Genomic DNA, 15283 nt, shown 5'->3' on the forward strand with positions numbered 1-15283 from the left:
CCTTTCGTGGCCGGCACCCAATCCGTGTTAGCAGACCAATTGCCACCTCCCAGGCATACAGGATGCGCTTCCTTGGTGCCTGGCGGCCGGATCAGGTCACGAAGGGCCTTCCTACCCTACAGGACACACTCCCGGTTGCGTTTGCCACTCGCCTCCAAACACGTGCGTGCCTACGCCCCGCAGGATCTATGGCTGACCAGAGATTTGGCGTCACGCCTCCTTCACTCCAGATGATTCGCTGTGCGTGTGCCCCAGCGAGCTTGGATCAGGTGTCTCCTGACTTGATCGATAAGGCATACGCCAGACCAATCCGTCGCTATTGCTCTGACACCAGGATACCTGTCGTGTCTTGGAATAAACCAACCCGACTCGATTTACTCTTAAGCTTTAGTTCCGCCGCGGATCCTTGATCCTTTCCCCACTTGCTCCTTGACTTATCGTTGCTTGATGACTTGCGTACAGCCGCCGGACTTACCCACAGGGGGTCCTTAAGCCACGGATCACAGATCCTTGCGCACTCGCTCTAAGTCCCGCACTTAAGACTGTCGCCTATACTGCTAATTCTTCCAAGGAACCTTTCCTGTTTGAATGTCAGACTTACCCAAGGAGGGTCTTACATTCAACACTTCCATCTTCCCTTGAAGACTCGGGCTCCATTCGCTCCAGTGGCCCTCCTTATATAGCGCCTAAGGCAACCCTTAATCCCCGTTAATCCTGCCGTTAATCCTTCATTCCTCTGTTCTCGCCGTTAATCCTTTCTCGAATTCCCGACGCATTTCCATTCGCGGTGTTGGGCCAAGCAGCCACCAAAAAATGCATTTAAAATAATTATAAAATGCTTAGCTGCAGCTTTTGTTATCAGCATGCATTCTTATCTGTTTTGTCTCCCAGATTCGTATGCGCCTTATTATTATTTGTAGCGTATGCGCTTTGAGAAGCTTTGGTAGAGCTTCTGCGAAAGCTCTTGGGTTTGGTGTTCGTTGGTGTGATTTGGAATTGATTGCAGCAGCATAGATTAGGGTTAAATTGACCCCAAAATAAATGTATTGAAAATCTGATTTGAAAAGCGCCTATTTATTCGGCTGCTATTAAAAACTATTAATAGCACAATAGGCGGGATCCCTTTGTTGCCCTCTTTGTCCGTTCCAAATGTCTTTTCTGTATCTTCTAAACACACACGCGCTGTCGTGGGTCGCTACGTTTCCCGCCGTCTCCGCTATCTCCTACGACATTCGAGCGCGGCCTTCTTCCGTACGCGCAGCTGTTTGTCTGCCCGCGCTGCTGCCCCCTCATGCCGTCTATATTCCGAACGCATTTCTTTCCTTCCTAAACACAGCCTTTCTTTCCTTCCTAAACACAGCCGCGCTGGCCCGTTCGGAACCGTTACGTTGCACGCCGTCTCTTCTTTCTCCTTTATCCGTGTGCGCATCCGTGCCAGCTTGCCTGCCACCTGTCTTGGCGTATGGGAGATTTAATCTCCTCACACTTCCTCCCTTCTTCGGGAAACGAGCAATTACGAGGTTCCAGCTTCTCGTTTGTTTTTGTTCTTCTCTTTTTATTTTTCTTTTCTTTTTTTTTTGTGGATAACCCCCATCCAAATCTCCCCTTCTTCGGGTAACATTAGGTTCGTTCCCCTTTCTTTTTCCTTTACCACTCTGGATCCTCCTCTTTTTATTCTTCTTCATTCCTTTAACATTTTTTCCATATATATATTTTTTTCTTTATAGTATATATTTTTTTCTCTTTCTAATATTTATATGTACCTTCTAGCTGTATTTGTATGTATATATTTTTTTTGTTTTGATTTTTTTCACCTTTTATATATACTTATTTTCTTCTAATAACTTTATTTCCTTAATCTAATGTATAAAATTCTCATGTCACGGTGTTAGTAGCTCTATTCCTCCGAAATGGTGGAACTATATTCTGCATTTTGGGCGATCTAATCTGTTTTGCCAAATTTTATAAGGATAGGCTAAATAACTAAAGGATCGGAAATGGCACAACCTTAACCGGTATAACTTTAAAGCGTATATCAACTTCGGCTCCGCCCGAAGTTAGCTTTCCTTTCTTGTTAATACTAATATTTTTCTTTGAAATGTTTTTTTTGTGTATTTTTTCTTTTATAATTTTTTTTTCTTTTTTTTTGTTTTTTTTTTTAGTTTACATTTTCAATCTTTTTTATTTCAACCCTTTTTTTCATATTTGCAGTTTATTTTTCTTTTTATAAATATGCTTATGCTTACATATGTTTCTTAATTTATTATCTCCGGGTGACGCGTACCCCTCTGGAACCCCCGCGCACCCGAAAACAAACAATTTTTCCCTGGCCCTTGCCAGTGCCAGAACTGCCTCCGCCTCGTGATTTTCCCGGCACCCTTTCCGTCTGTGGGGAATCATTCGAAGCCTTCGCTTGCTGTGGCACTTCTTAACTTTTCTATTATTGACTGTCAGGAAAGTGAATCTGCAACCACATTCAGCTTACCTTTCCTGTAGATGATTATATAGTCGTATTGTTGCAGCTCAAAGACCCATCTCGCAATCCTTTCCAGTGGGCTCTCTATATTGTTCAGCCATTTTAGTGCTATATGGTCCGCGAACAGTGGCATATGGTCACGTCGAATTGGTACCCCTCCAGGTATGGTCTCATCTGCCCATATTATGGCTAGGCACTTTTTCTGGCACTCGATTGGCGTAAGCGACCACCCGCCCGTCGTTTGTTTGCAGCACGAATTTTAGCACTGGATTCTCTGCCAACCGTGACTTCAGATTTTCAAACGCTTCTGGGTGTCTGGTGTCTCCCACTGTTTCCCTTTTCGTAGGAGATCGTTTAATGGTTTTCCGACACCGGTGAAGTCTAGGACGATTCGCCGATACCACGACGCCATCCCAATGAACTAACGTATCCCCTTCACTTTTGTTGGGGGTTTCAGCTCCGTAATCGCCGCAACCTTTCCGGATTCCATGCCAATTCTCTGACTGGTTATTCGGTGGCCCAGGTACAGTTGCTCATCCCTGAAGAAATGGCACTTGTCCGTGTTTATCCATAAATTGGCCGCCTTCAGTCTATGGAATACTTCCTTCAAGTTCGTCATGTGCTCCTCCCTTGTGCGTCCGATCACGATGATGTCATCTTGATATGCAAATGCGTGCGGAGCCCATATCCGGGCCTATGACCTGGTTCAAAGACCTTTGGAACGTTGCCGAGGCTGAATGCAGGCCGAACGGCATCACCTTCCACTGGTACAGACCTTTCCCTGATACCGTTAAGGCCGTGTACTTCCTGCTCCCCTTCTCCAGTGGCATTTGCCAATATGGATCTCCGCTAACTTTTCCGAAATAAAGCTAGCCGTTGCCCCGGTGTCTATCATATCCTTAATTTCTAATCCTCCGACCTTGACGACCGCCGACAAGTGCTGATCGTCCCCTGATAACTCTCCAACTAGCTTTGAGAGACAGCACCTTACAAGCTCTGCCTTCCTCTCTACGGCTGAGATTGTAGGTTTATTGGCAGCACTCTGTGCTCCTTACCCCTATCGCGGCGCATATCCTGCAGAACAATATTCTGGGGTTCCTGCACCCACTCGCCCAATGGCCCATGCCTGCGCTGGGTTTTCTATATGTCCTTGCCTAGGCGTCGCTGACCCTTGCTGATTCGACTGTCGCTGACTTGGGCTGCCCATTGCTGATTCAGCTCTTGGTCTCTTGAGCTTGATGCCCATTGATGATTCGTCTGCTGTTGCCTTGGGTCTACCGCTCAATGTTGCTTCCTGATTTGGCTTCGTTTCTCCGACTGCCATCCTTGTCCTGGGGGGCTCTGTTGTTCTGGCGGGTCTGGCGCGGTTCCTCCTTCTGCCGGCTGACTATGATCCCAGCGTGATTCTATGGAGGCTTGCCTATTAAAAGCCTCTTCTTTTAGGGCCAACTTCTCGAACTCCTCGGCTAAACTCATAACTTCATCTAGCGACGCACATGCATATGGCCATATAAACATTTTCATACGCGGCATGCAGTTCTCAACCAGCCTTTCTATTACCTCCTTTGTGAGTTTCCCTAGTGGCTTCATTAGTCCATATGGTGGACTCTTTGAGGCTCCATGCTTCTCACACTTTTCATTTCTGGTACCGCCAGACTTTGAATGAGCTTTTTTGACTCACTCACCGCTCTTTGTCTCGGTGTGGACCTCTATGTGAATTTTTCTTCAAATCCAACTCCTCCTTGCGAAGCGCGTATATCCAGTTTTTTCTCCCCATCTTGAAGCTGCGTTATTTCTAGACTCGAATACAATCACGTAGTTTGGGCGCCAGGTGTAACGAACTGTTTTGCTTATTTGTGCTCGCAACAAATGCCGCGGCTTGCTCACAGAGTTTGTGGATCGTTCCACCAAATTTATAAACTAGACATGACTGCCTGAGCCCAGAAATAACACAGGGTGCTTCGTTTAACAATATCCCTCTTCATTCCTATCTTGTTTACAATAGATTTAAAGGTGAATCTCACCGGAGTTGACTCCTCCACCAGATCCTCGGTGACTGTTCGAGTGCTGCCGCTCGGCTCCGCCGTTCGCTCGTCCTCCCGTCATTCCCCGGTCACCGTTTCGGGTTGGTGCTAATATACAACCATCACGTCAGCTATACTTATATCAACTTTCTGCAATTTTTGACTGACAGCATTGAATCGTGTGAGCAAAAAATACCGAAGAATCTGCATAAATGTTGTTTCAAGTCGCTCAAGTTGAATTCTAAGACCTCTCGCTTCTTGCCTTGAGTTCGCAATCTGAGTGGTATTCTTCAATGATGTTCAAAGTTCCAATGATTTCGCTGTAATTTTGATTGAGTATCTTAACTGCTTCTTGACGATCTGACCATCTTATTACACACAAAGATTTGAGAGCAATTTTTTTTTTTCGTGATTTTGTAGAAGTTCCCACCGGTGGGCCGATGCAGTGAAAAAATTGTATAATGCTTGGACTGTATTGAAGAAAAAAGCTGCTTCAGTAGTACATTCTAAAGCGTGGACCCCAACGAAGTTCATCAATCGCGCAAGGAGCATGTTCTGCTAAATCGTTGATTTCTTTTACTTTTGCCTGTAACCCTGCAGATGTTAAAGCAATGAACAGATCTTTAGCTTTGTGTCCTGTGTTTTCAATGAACATTAGAAACCTCTCAACAGGGGAGAGGTCTTGGGTCATCATATATTCCTGGGTCATCACATTTTCCTGGGTCATCACTCTTTTCAGAACTACCGTCTTTTGTTTCTTCAACTGAAATTGTGGTATTTCGTTCTCTCTCATCCTTCGAAACTGTATCTACATTGTGATCCGTAGACGAAAGCGAGCTTCTCTTGTTAGGTTGATATAAAGATGAATTACTTGATAAACTATGCATAATAACTGTTGTGGCCGATGAAAAAAATCGGGGACAGGGCTGCCACCTAGTGGAGGTAAAGGGCACAGGGCTGCCACCTAGTTCCAAGCAGGGAAATTTTGGATAAGAGAGGGTTGATGACCCGGGACGGATCGGGTCTGAAACAACGGTCCGATCCGAATCACCATGCCAGGCGAAGATTAAAGGGAAGGTGATTTGAAAGACAGTAGTCGAGCAGTGCGGGCGTAAAGAAAAAAAAGAAGAAGAAAAAAAATAACTATTTTACACTTCAAAAAAATAAAAAAATAAAAGTATTGAAGGAAATTGGAGAAGACGGAGGCGGGAATCAGGATCGGCAGGAATCTAAGGTAAGAGGTCAGTTCAAGAAGTAGAGCCTTAATAAATGGGCTTCTTCATTCAAGGACCGACTATACTCGCATCTCCGGGAGAAGAAGTCAGGCCGTTGAAATAAAGTTAGGCCTAGCGTTAGGCTCAACGTTTGTTTGATTCGCGCGCGCTATCCCTTTTGGCGCCGCAGGTTTTTTTTTGCGAATTTCGATATGAAAGCCAGCCAAAGGTGCTAACATGGCCCACCACAAAAGGACTTAAGGCTAGGAGAGAGGCCTTTCTATATATATATTTGTCTATAATCCGGAGAATTGCCCCGCCTTCTCGGGGTTGGAATCCACCCGAGAAGAAAAAAAGGGAAAATAGCAGACCGCGATTTTAAATCCTCTATATAAAAAAAATAGTTTTGTGGGATAGATATATCAATCATTTATTTTTAGATTTAATACCTATTTATTTGTGTGGTGATATATATATCATTGTTAGATATTTTTTTGTTTGTTTATACTTTTAAATATGCTTTGTGAGTTTCGATAGCGGTCCGATAGCGTAGAAGCTGACGGTTGGCTACTTCCAAAAAAAAAAAAATTAAAAAAATTTCCCTTTCTTTTTGAAGTAGTCCCTACATTTTAAGGAGAGCTCTCTTAGGTAGGGGTATAAATCCGGGCGGAAAGCGAGATTATTATATTTATATTATTATTATGATTTATTAAGCCCAAAAGCGAAACCGAAACGTCGGAACAGAAGAAAGAAGTAAAAGATAGGAAACTGAATAACAATAATTGTATAATTTATTTAATACAAAATTTAATTAGAAGATGAAGTAGAGGACTGAGTAGAGGATAATGTGGGGGTTAAGGGAAGGATAATGGGAAAGCAAGGGTAGGGGATTGAGAGGGATAGAAATAAGGGGCGAACGCAAGAAGTGGCCAGCGTTCCACTAAGGATTGGGAGGGCAGGCCCAACTACTCCATGGAATCAGGAGTAGGATAGAGATCCCGTGATGATCAGGTGAGGATGGGTGTTATAAGTTTGTTTTGTTTCGATATGGTAGAATTTGAATTCAAATGTTGTGGGAGTTTAGTGTTGTGAAACGTCTAACATATGCGGTTCGGTAAGTGTTGTATGTTTGTTATTGTTAGCGGTCTAAATAGGAAGGGTCAGGGGAACCACGGCCCTGGATGAGCTAGCTGGAGCCAGACCCATGCCGATTGGCGGACCGTAGGACCAGGAGCTGGTCATAACAATATGGCACCAAATTTTGGAAACCAACGCCTCCACAAGAGAAACCTCGACTTTCGTGCGCAACAAGGAATGAACTGTGATAAGTACTGTGATAAATAAATAGGACTTAGAGTAGAAATAAATAAAAGTAGGAAAAGGATAGGATTAATAGAAGGAGAAAATCCAACGGCTGTGTCTAAAACAACAAAGGATACGTATGCGTTGGATTGAAGAACAGGATAGACAGAATTTTTTTCAGAACCAAAAACGGAAGTCGCAAACGGCTTAACACAAATAGCCATTGTGTTGCTCCAAGAAGGACCAGAAGAAAAAACCCCACAAATAGAAAAAATAATAATTAAATAAATAAAAATATTAAATATATATGTAAGATGGGAGATGCGGTTATGCGGCGTGAGCGAGTATTAGGTGCGAATCGGAGTCAGCAGTGAACAGTTGGAACTAGCAGTCGGAGTGAACAATCAGCAGTCAGCCGTCGAGAGAGTGGGCAGTGAGTTGTCAGCAGTAAGAACGAGAAGTCGGTGATCAGCAGTCAGCAGTGCACGTCCGCAGTCGTTCAGTCGAACATTATACGTTTAGCGTTTTGCTTATTTCATATGTCATTGCACTTTAATTATGTTGTACGTTACTATACTATATTATATTAAATAATGGCAATTTACCTTATATTTGAGGGCTCAGTTAAAAACAACGACAGAAAAAATTAAAGAGTGTATAAGTAAATTTGGTGCCTGTGTAATTCTTGCATATGAACGGAAAAAAAACCGGAATCGACGAAGAAAAAACGACAGTGAGAAGAGGAAAGGCAAAATTACTACAAGCAGCCGCAAAAGAAAAAGCAGACACACAAAAAAAAGTGAAGCCAAACGTAAAGCCGTTAATTGTGCAAGCGAGAGAATTATACTCGCTGCGATCACGCATGATAATGTCAGAGACAAAGGAAACTGAAAAAGTTGCAAAAGCGATGGAAAATAAAGTTGAAATTAAAGAGAACACCCGGAACGGGTGTACAAGGTGATATGAATTCGGTTACAAAAAATAATGAAATGCTCCAGCAGTTAGTACAGTTGTTAACTTTAAAAATTCGGGCAGACGAAGTCCAAAAAGATGAGGGAAAGCTGATTGTGGAAAACTTCGCAAAAATTATACCCGAATTCGATGGTAATAATATGCAAGTGAAGGCGTGGTTTCAAAACTTTGAGTTAAATGCCGACGCATATGGACTCAGTGAAAAACAAAAATATGTGCAAGCTCGTGCCAAGATGACCCATACAGCCGCACTATTTTTGAAGTCGGCAATTATGTATGAATACGATACATTGCGGAAAGTGTTTGTCAGGTCAGGCAGCAGCCACGGCATAAATCGAATCATATATAAATAAATGTAACATATATATAAATGTATTAATTATATTTTATCATATAGTCATTTTCTAATCGCTGTTGTTAGCCGCAAGCCGACTCTTCTCGGCCGCTCGGCTTTTCTTTATTGTTGTATTAAGTTAACGAGCTTTCGCCCGTCCTATGCTAAAAGGCGGGCCCACTTGTGCTCTTTATCTCAGTGCATACGCATCATAAATCGGAGCTTTCTGTCTCGATTTCATATGCGAATAAATAAACATTTTTATAACGTGGTGAAACAAATAATTACTTTGTTTTTATTTTGGATAAAAGTCATTCAAAAATCCCAATGACCAAACAGTGTTGATTGATGAATTTGCTAGAGTAAAAGTAGGCAGCGCCGAAATAAACAAGCAATTGATGGAGCGCGTGAAGCTCAAAAACGAAAGTTTTCATGAGTACCTTCTTCAAATGAAACGCATTGCTGCGCGTGGAGTCATAGACACAGAATCAGTTATAAAATATGTGGTAGATGGTCTGAATCTCAAAAGTGACTTCAGTCGAACATTATACGTTTAGCGTTTTGCTTATTTCATATGATATTGCCCTTTAATTATATTGTACGTTATTAATATTCTATTAAATAATGGCAATTTACCTTATATATATATATATCTTAAGGCATCTTGACTAATAACCATCAATAAAGTTGATGGTTAGTATAGTCGACAATGCCGATAAGCTGTGGCCTATGCATCCTTCAATTGACGAGACATGCGAGCCCTCATTCACACCTCCCAAGAGCAGCTAAGGGTAGATCTCAGCCAAGTGGTGGATCGAAGGATCGACCTGTGCATGCCGACGGGATTTGAACAAATACTCCGGAAGCTAGAACGGAACACCGAAAAAGCTCCTTCCCCTTCCGTCAGCTCGATACTATGCTTCATGACCTCTGTCCTTCCTAATCCGTTTTCCTCAAAATTCAGGAACGATTTTTTTTATTTTGTTTAGTTGTTTTGTTTCCTCTTCTCCCAGTTCATGCTGCTCATGACCATCCTTCTCTGTCCCTGTTCTGCTCGCTTTCTCTTCAGCCATTTCTATCTCGCCTGAGTGTGCACGATGAGTGCAAGGAAGTGGAACGACTTCTAAATCTAGAGCGAGGAGCAGGACATAGGCATCGCGTGAGCGCCGGATTCAAGCCCCGGGATGAGCACAGAGTTGGAAGACTGGAAGAGGTGCATCCCTACAGGACAGGAGGACCAGCCGAAATGATCGGAACGGACAAACTAGAAGATACGGTGGCGGCGAACTCTAGCGGCACACCCCGAAAAGTGATCACCTGTTGGAACTGTCAGCAGGAGGGTCATGTCTACATGGACTGCGAGGCGGCTCAGCGTAGGCTTTTCTGCTACAAATGTAGATTGGCAAACACCGCAACGCCCAAATGCCCAAATTGCAGGCCGGGAAACGCCAACAGGAACGTTGCGTCAGAGGGCAACCAGCGTTCGACGAAAGAGCCCGAAGTCGAGAAGAGGCAGTAGGAAGCCTAAGGATAGAACCGGAATACCCATTTCAGACACCCAGGAAGCGATAGAAGATAAAGCGGCAAATAGAGTTTATCGAAGTTTGGAGGAGAGGGTGCGTCAGTACAAGGAGGCGAAGGAAAGAATCTTCCGAGAAAACCAGCTAGCAGGGATTACAAGAAGGGTTACAAGAAGGGTCAAGAAGATCCGCGAGCGTTTCAAAGCGAGAAAAAAGGAACGACAGGAAGTAACCCGCTCGGTGATGTCCATGACGCGTGGAGGGCCCTTTGACAGACCCTCGTCCATACGCTATGGTCAAGGTAGCAGGGAGGATGATGAGAGGATTACTAGATTCCGGAGCTTTGATTAGTCTAATCGGAAGAGGCTGCAGAGAATTGGTGGAACGTCTCGAAATCCCATGGAAGCCATGGCATGCTAAGGTCCGAACAGCGAATGGGTCGCAACAATAGATCTTAGGCAAGGTGAAGATGCAGGTGGAGTACAAAAAAAGGACTCGAGAAATCCTATTTTACCTATGTCCATCGTTGGAGCAGGAATTATACAAGGTGAAGATGCAGGTGGAGTACAAAAAAAGGACTCGAGAAATCCTATTTTACCTATGTCCATCGTTGGAGCAGGAATTATACAAGGTGAAGATGCAGGTGGAGTACAAAAAAAGGACTCGAGAAATCCTATTTTACCTATGTCCATCGTTGGAGCAGGAATTATACCTAGGAGTGAATTTCTGGCAGGAGTTTAAAATCGCGACGGAGTTGTTTGGAGTAGGCGAGATAGAAATGGCTGAAGAGAAAGCGAGCAGAACAGGGACAGAGAAGGATGGTCATGAGCAGCATGAACTGGGAGAAGAGGAAAAAAAACAACTAAACAAAATAAAAAAAATCGTTCCTGAATTTTGAGGAAAACGGATTAGGAAGGGGCAACCCCGATCAAGGATCGGCACTATCCAGTGTCACCAGCGGTGCAGACACTCATTTACCAGGAAATACATGAGATGCTACGCCTGGGAGTTATAGAAGAGAGTGACAGTGCCTGGAGTAACACCATCACGTTAGTACGAAAGCCAGAAAAGAAGCCCCTCTGCCTCGATGCCCGAAAGCAGAACAAGAAAACGGTCAAGGACGCGTATTCGCAACAGAACACCGAGGGGATCTTGAGTCGCATAGAAACAACAAGGTATATCTCAAGTATGGACCTTAAGCATGCGTTCTGGCAGATAGAATTGGACGAAGCCACCAAGAGGTATACGGCGATTACGGTCCCGGGACGCCCGTAGTTCGGGTTGACAAACGCAGCCCAAAGGCTGTGTCGGCTGTTGGACAAAGTCATGCCGCAGAGGCTCAGGAAAAACGTCTTCGTGTACCTGGACGACATATTAGTAGTGCCAGAAAATTTTCAGGAACACATGGGAATGCTGGAAGAGGTGTCCAGGAGCCTGAAGGCGGCATGGCTGACGATTGGCCTAAAGAAGTCGCACTTCTGCTTCAAGGAGCTGCGTTACCTAGGATATGTGATTGGTGGAGGAATTGTGAGGACGGACCCAGAGAAAGTGGAGGCGATAAAAAGGGTGATGATGCCGAAAAGTGCCAAGGAGGTTCGACGGTTTCTGGGATGGTATCGAAGATTCATACGGAACTTTGCAGAACTGGCGGTGCCGCTCACGGATACCTTAAAAAAAGACAAATTCGTTATGACAGAGGAGGCGGAAAGGTCCGTAAGGACGCTGAAGGAGGCGCTGAGTGCATCACCGGTTCTGAGACATCCTGAGAGACATTCTGAGACAGGTTCCTGGTGGGAGATGTGTTTCACACCTTTGGAGTGCCGGAGAGCATTTATTCGGACAATGGGAAACAGTTCGTGGCGAAGCTATTCCAGGAAATAATGCAGGAATTCCACATCCGCCACGTCAGGACAGCAGTTTATTCCCCTTAGTCGAACGTGGCAGAGAGGGTGAACCAGTCGGTAGTGAACGCAATTAGGACATACTTGGACCAGGACCACAGAGATTGGGCCCTATACCTAACGGAAATTGAATCACCGTTGAGAACGTCGGTGCATACGGCGACGGGAGTAACCCGACGGGGGTAGCACATGTTCACAGATGGAACCGACTATAAGGTGGCTGGAAAGATAAAGACACTGGAGGACAATGAGCTCCTGTGTTTGCCGCCGTCGGACAGGATCGCCTTGATCAGAGACGCGGTAAGTAGAAACTTACACGGGGCACATGAAACAAGAGCCAGAACCTATAATAGGAGGACGCGAGTGGTTCGGTTTCGACCTGGCCAGGAAGTCTTCTGGAGGAATTTTGAGTTAAGCGACTTTGGAAAAAGCTTCAATGCCAAATTCGCAAGGCAGATCGGCGAAAACATGTATGAGGTGGAGAATCTGGACGGAAAGTCCGCGGGAGTATTTCACGTAAAGGATCTGAGACAATGACACGAATAAGATAGGATGGAGATAACGACCAACGGGGAGGTATCTGGAAGAGAAAGGAAAGCATAAATCAGGCATCTAGTCAATATGGAGGTACTTGGGCGCTGAAGATAGGGTCCAGAGCCGCCTTCTGAGCATGGGTCTGATCCAAGAAGTAGAGCTGAATCGTACATCTTTTCATTATCATTTGACGCTAATAAGCGTGACCCGGGACGCATCGGGTCTGAAACAACGGTCCGATCCGAATCACCATGCCAGGCGAAGATTAAAGGGAAGGTGATTTGAAAGACAGTAGTCGAGCAGTGCGGGCGTAAAGAAAAAAAAAGAAGAAGAAAAAAATAATTATTTTACACTTCAAAAAAATAAAAAAAAAACATTATTAAAGGAAATTGGAGAAGACGGAGGCGGGAATCAGGATCGGCAGGAATCTAAGGTAAGAGGTCAGTTCAGGAAGGAGAGCCGTAATAAATGGGCTTCTTCATTCCAGGACCGACTATACTCGCATCTCCGGGAGAAGAAGTCAGGCCGTTGAAATCAAGTTAGGCCTAGCGTGTTTTTTTTCTTTTTCTTGGAATAAAAATCTCTTACCTGGAAACAAACTCAACGTTTGTTTGCTTCGCGCGCGCTATCCCTTTTGGCGCCGCAGGTTTTTTTTTGCGAGTTTCGTTATGAAAGCCGGCCAAAGGTGCTAACATGGCCCACCACAAAAGGACTTAAGGCTAGGAGAGAGGCCTTTCTATATATATATTTGTCTATAATCCGGAGAATTGCCCCGCCTTCTCGGGATTGGAATCCACCCGAGAAGAAAAAAAGGGAAAATAGCAGACCGCGATTTTAAATCCTCTATATAAAAAAAAAAGTTTTGTGGGATAGATATATCAATCATTTATTTTTAGATTTAATACCTATTTATTTGTGTGGTGATATATATGTCATTGTTAGATATTTTTTTGTTTGTTTATACTTTTAAATATGCTTTGTGAGTTCCGATAGCGGTCCGATAGCGTAGAAGCTGACGGTTGGCTACTTCCAAAAAAAAAAAATTAAAAAAATTTCCCTTTCTTTTTGCAGTAGTCCCTACATCTTAAGGAGAGCTCTCTTAAGTAGGGGTATAAATCCGGGCGAGATTATTATATTTATATTATTATTATGATTTATTAAGCCCAAAAGCGAAACCGAAGCGTAGGAACAGAAGAAAGAAGTAAAAGATAGGAAACTGAATAACAATAATTGTATAATTTATTTAATAAAAAATTTAATTAGAAGATGAAGTAGAGGACTGAGTAGAGGATAATGTGGGGGTTAAGGGAAGGATAATGGGAAAGCAAGGGTAGGAAATTGAGAGGGATAGAAATAAGGGGCGGACGCAAGAAGTGGCCAGCGTTCCGCTAAGGATAGGGAGGGCAGGCCCAACTACTCCATGGAATCAGGAGTAGGATAGAGATCCCGTGATGATCAGGTGAGGATGGGTGTTATAAGTTTGTTTTGTTTCGATATGGTAGAATTTGAATTTAAATGTTGTGGGAGTTTAGTGTTGTGAAACGTCTAACATATGCGGTTCGGTAAGTGTTGTATGTTTGTTATTGTTAGCGGTCTAAATAGGAAGGGTCAGGGGAACCACGGCCCTGGATGAGCTAGCGGGAGCCAGACCCATGCCGATTGGCGAACCGTAGGACCAGGAGCTGGTCATAACAATATGGCGCCAAATTTTTGAAACCAACGCCTCCACAAGAGAAACCTCGACTTTCGTGGATCCAGAGAGCAGGAACTGAAGAAGAAAAAACGACAGTGAGAAGAGGAAATGCAAAATTACAACAAGCAGCCGCAAAAGAAAAAGCAGACACACAAAAAAAAGTGAAGCCAAACGTAAAGCCGTTAATTGTGCAAGCGAGAGAATTATACTCGGTGCGATCACGCATGATAATGTCAGAGACAAAAGAAACTGAAAAAGTTGCAAAAGCGATGGAAAATAAAGTTGAAATTAAAGAGAACACCCGGAACGGGTGTACAAGGTGATATGAATTTGGTTACAAAAAATAATGAAATGCTCCAGCAGTTAGTACAGTTGTTAACTTTAAAAATTCGGGCAGACGAAGTCCAAAAAGATGAGAGAAAGCTGATTGTGGAAAACTTCGCAAAAATTATACCCGAATTCGATGGTAATAATATGCAAGTGAAGGCGTGGTTTCAAAACTTTGAGTTAAATGCCGACGCATATGGACTCAGTGAAAAACAAAAATATGTGCAAGCTCGTGCCTAGATGACCTATACAGCCGCACCATTTTTGAAGTCGGCAATTATGTATGAATACGATACATTGCGGAAAGTGTTTGTCAGGTCAGGCAGCAGCCACGGCATAAATCGAATCATATATAAATAAATGTAACATATATATAAATGTATTAATTATATTTTATCATATAGTCATTTTCTAATCGCTGTTGTTAGCCGCAAGCCGACTCTTCTCGGCCGCTCGGCTTTATTTTATTGTTGTATTAAGTTAACGAGCTTTCGCCCGTCCTATGCTAAAAGGCGGGCCCACTTGTGCTCTTTATCTCAGTGCATACGCATCATAAATCGGAGCTTTCTGTCTCGATTTCATATGCGAATAAATAAACATTTTTATAACGTGGTGAAACAAATAACACAGGCCGACAATTTCCAACTTTTTTTTTCCTCCACGCATAATTTTACCTGCTCCATAATCTTTAGGCTCCCCTGAACCAAAGTCCAGAACAAACATAGGTTCTATCACCCACCGTTTCCGCGGTACACCTAAGAGAAGAAATTGATCAAATTTTACCATATATTGAATTATGTAGGCCGTGTAATGGCTATGACCATCATTGTTTCCAGTACATTTCATGTTTGAAATGTATGTGTACCAACTAAAATTAAAAAATGGTATCTAGCAGTTACCATATCTTTGGAATACTCATCCAAAGTTGAAATCTCAGATTTTCTACGTTAATTTTTGGTCTTCTATGATTTTTCCCCAAACATTTT

The sequence above is a fragment of the Drosophila ananassae genome, chromosome XL (assembly GCF_017639315.1).
Source record: "Drosophila ananassae strain 14024-0371.13 chromosome XL, ASM1763931v2, whole genome shotgun sequence".
Classification (NCBI taxonomy): Eukaryota; Metazoa; Arthropoda; class Insecta; order Diptera; family Drosophilidae; genus Drosophila; species Drosophila ananassae.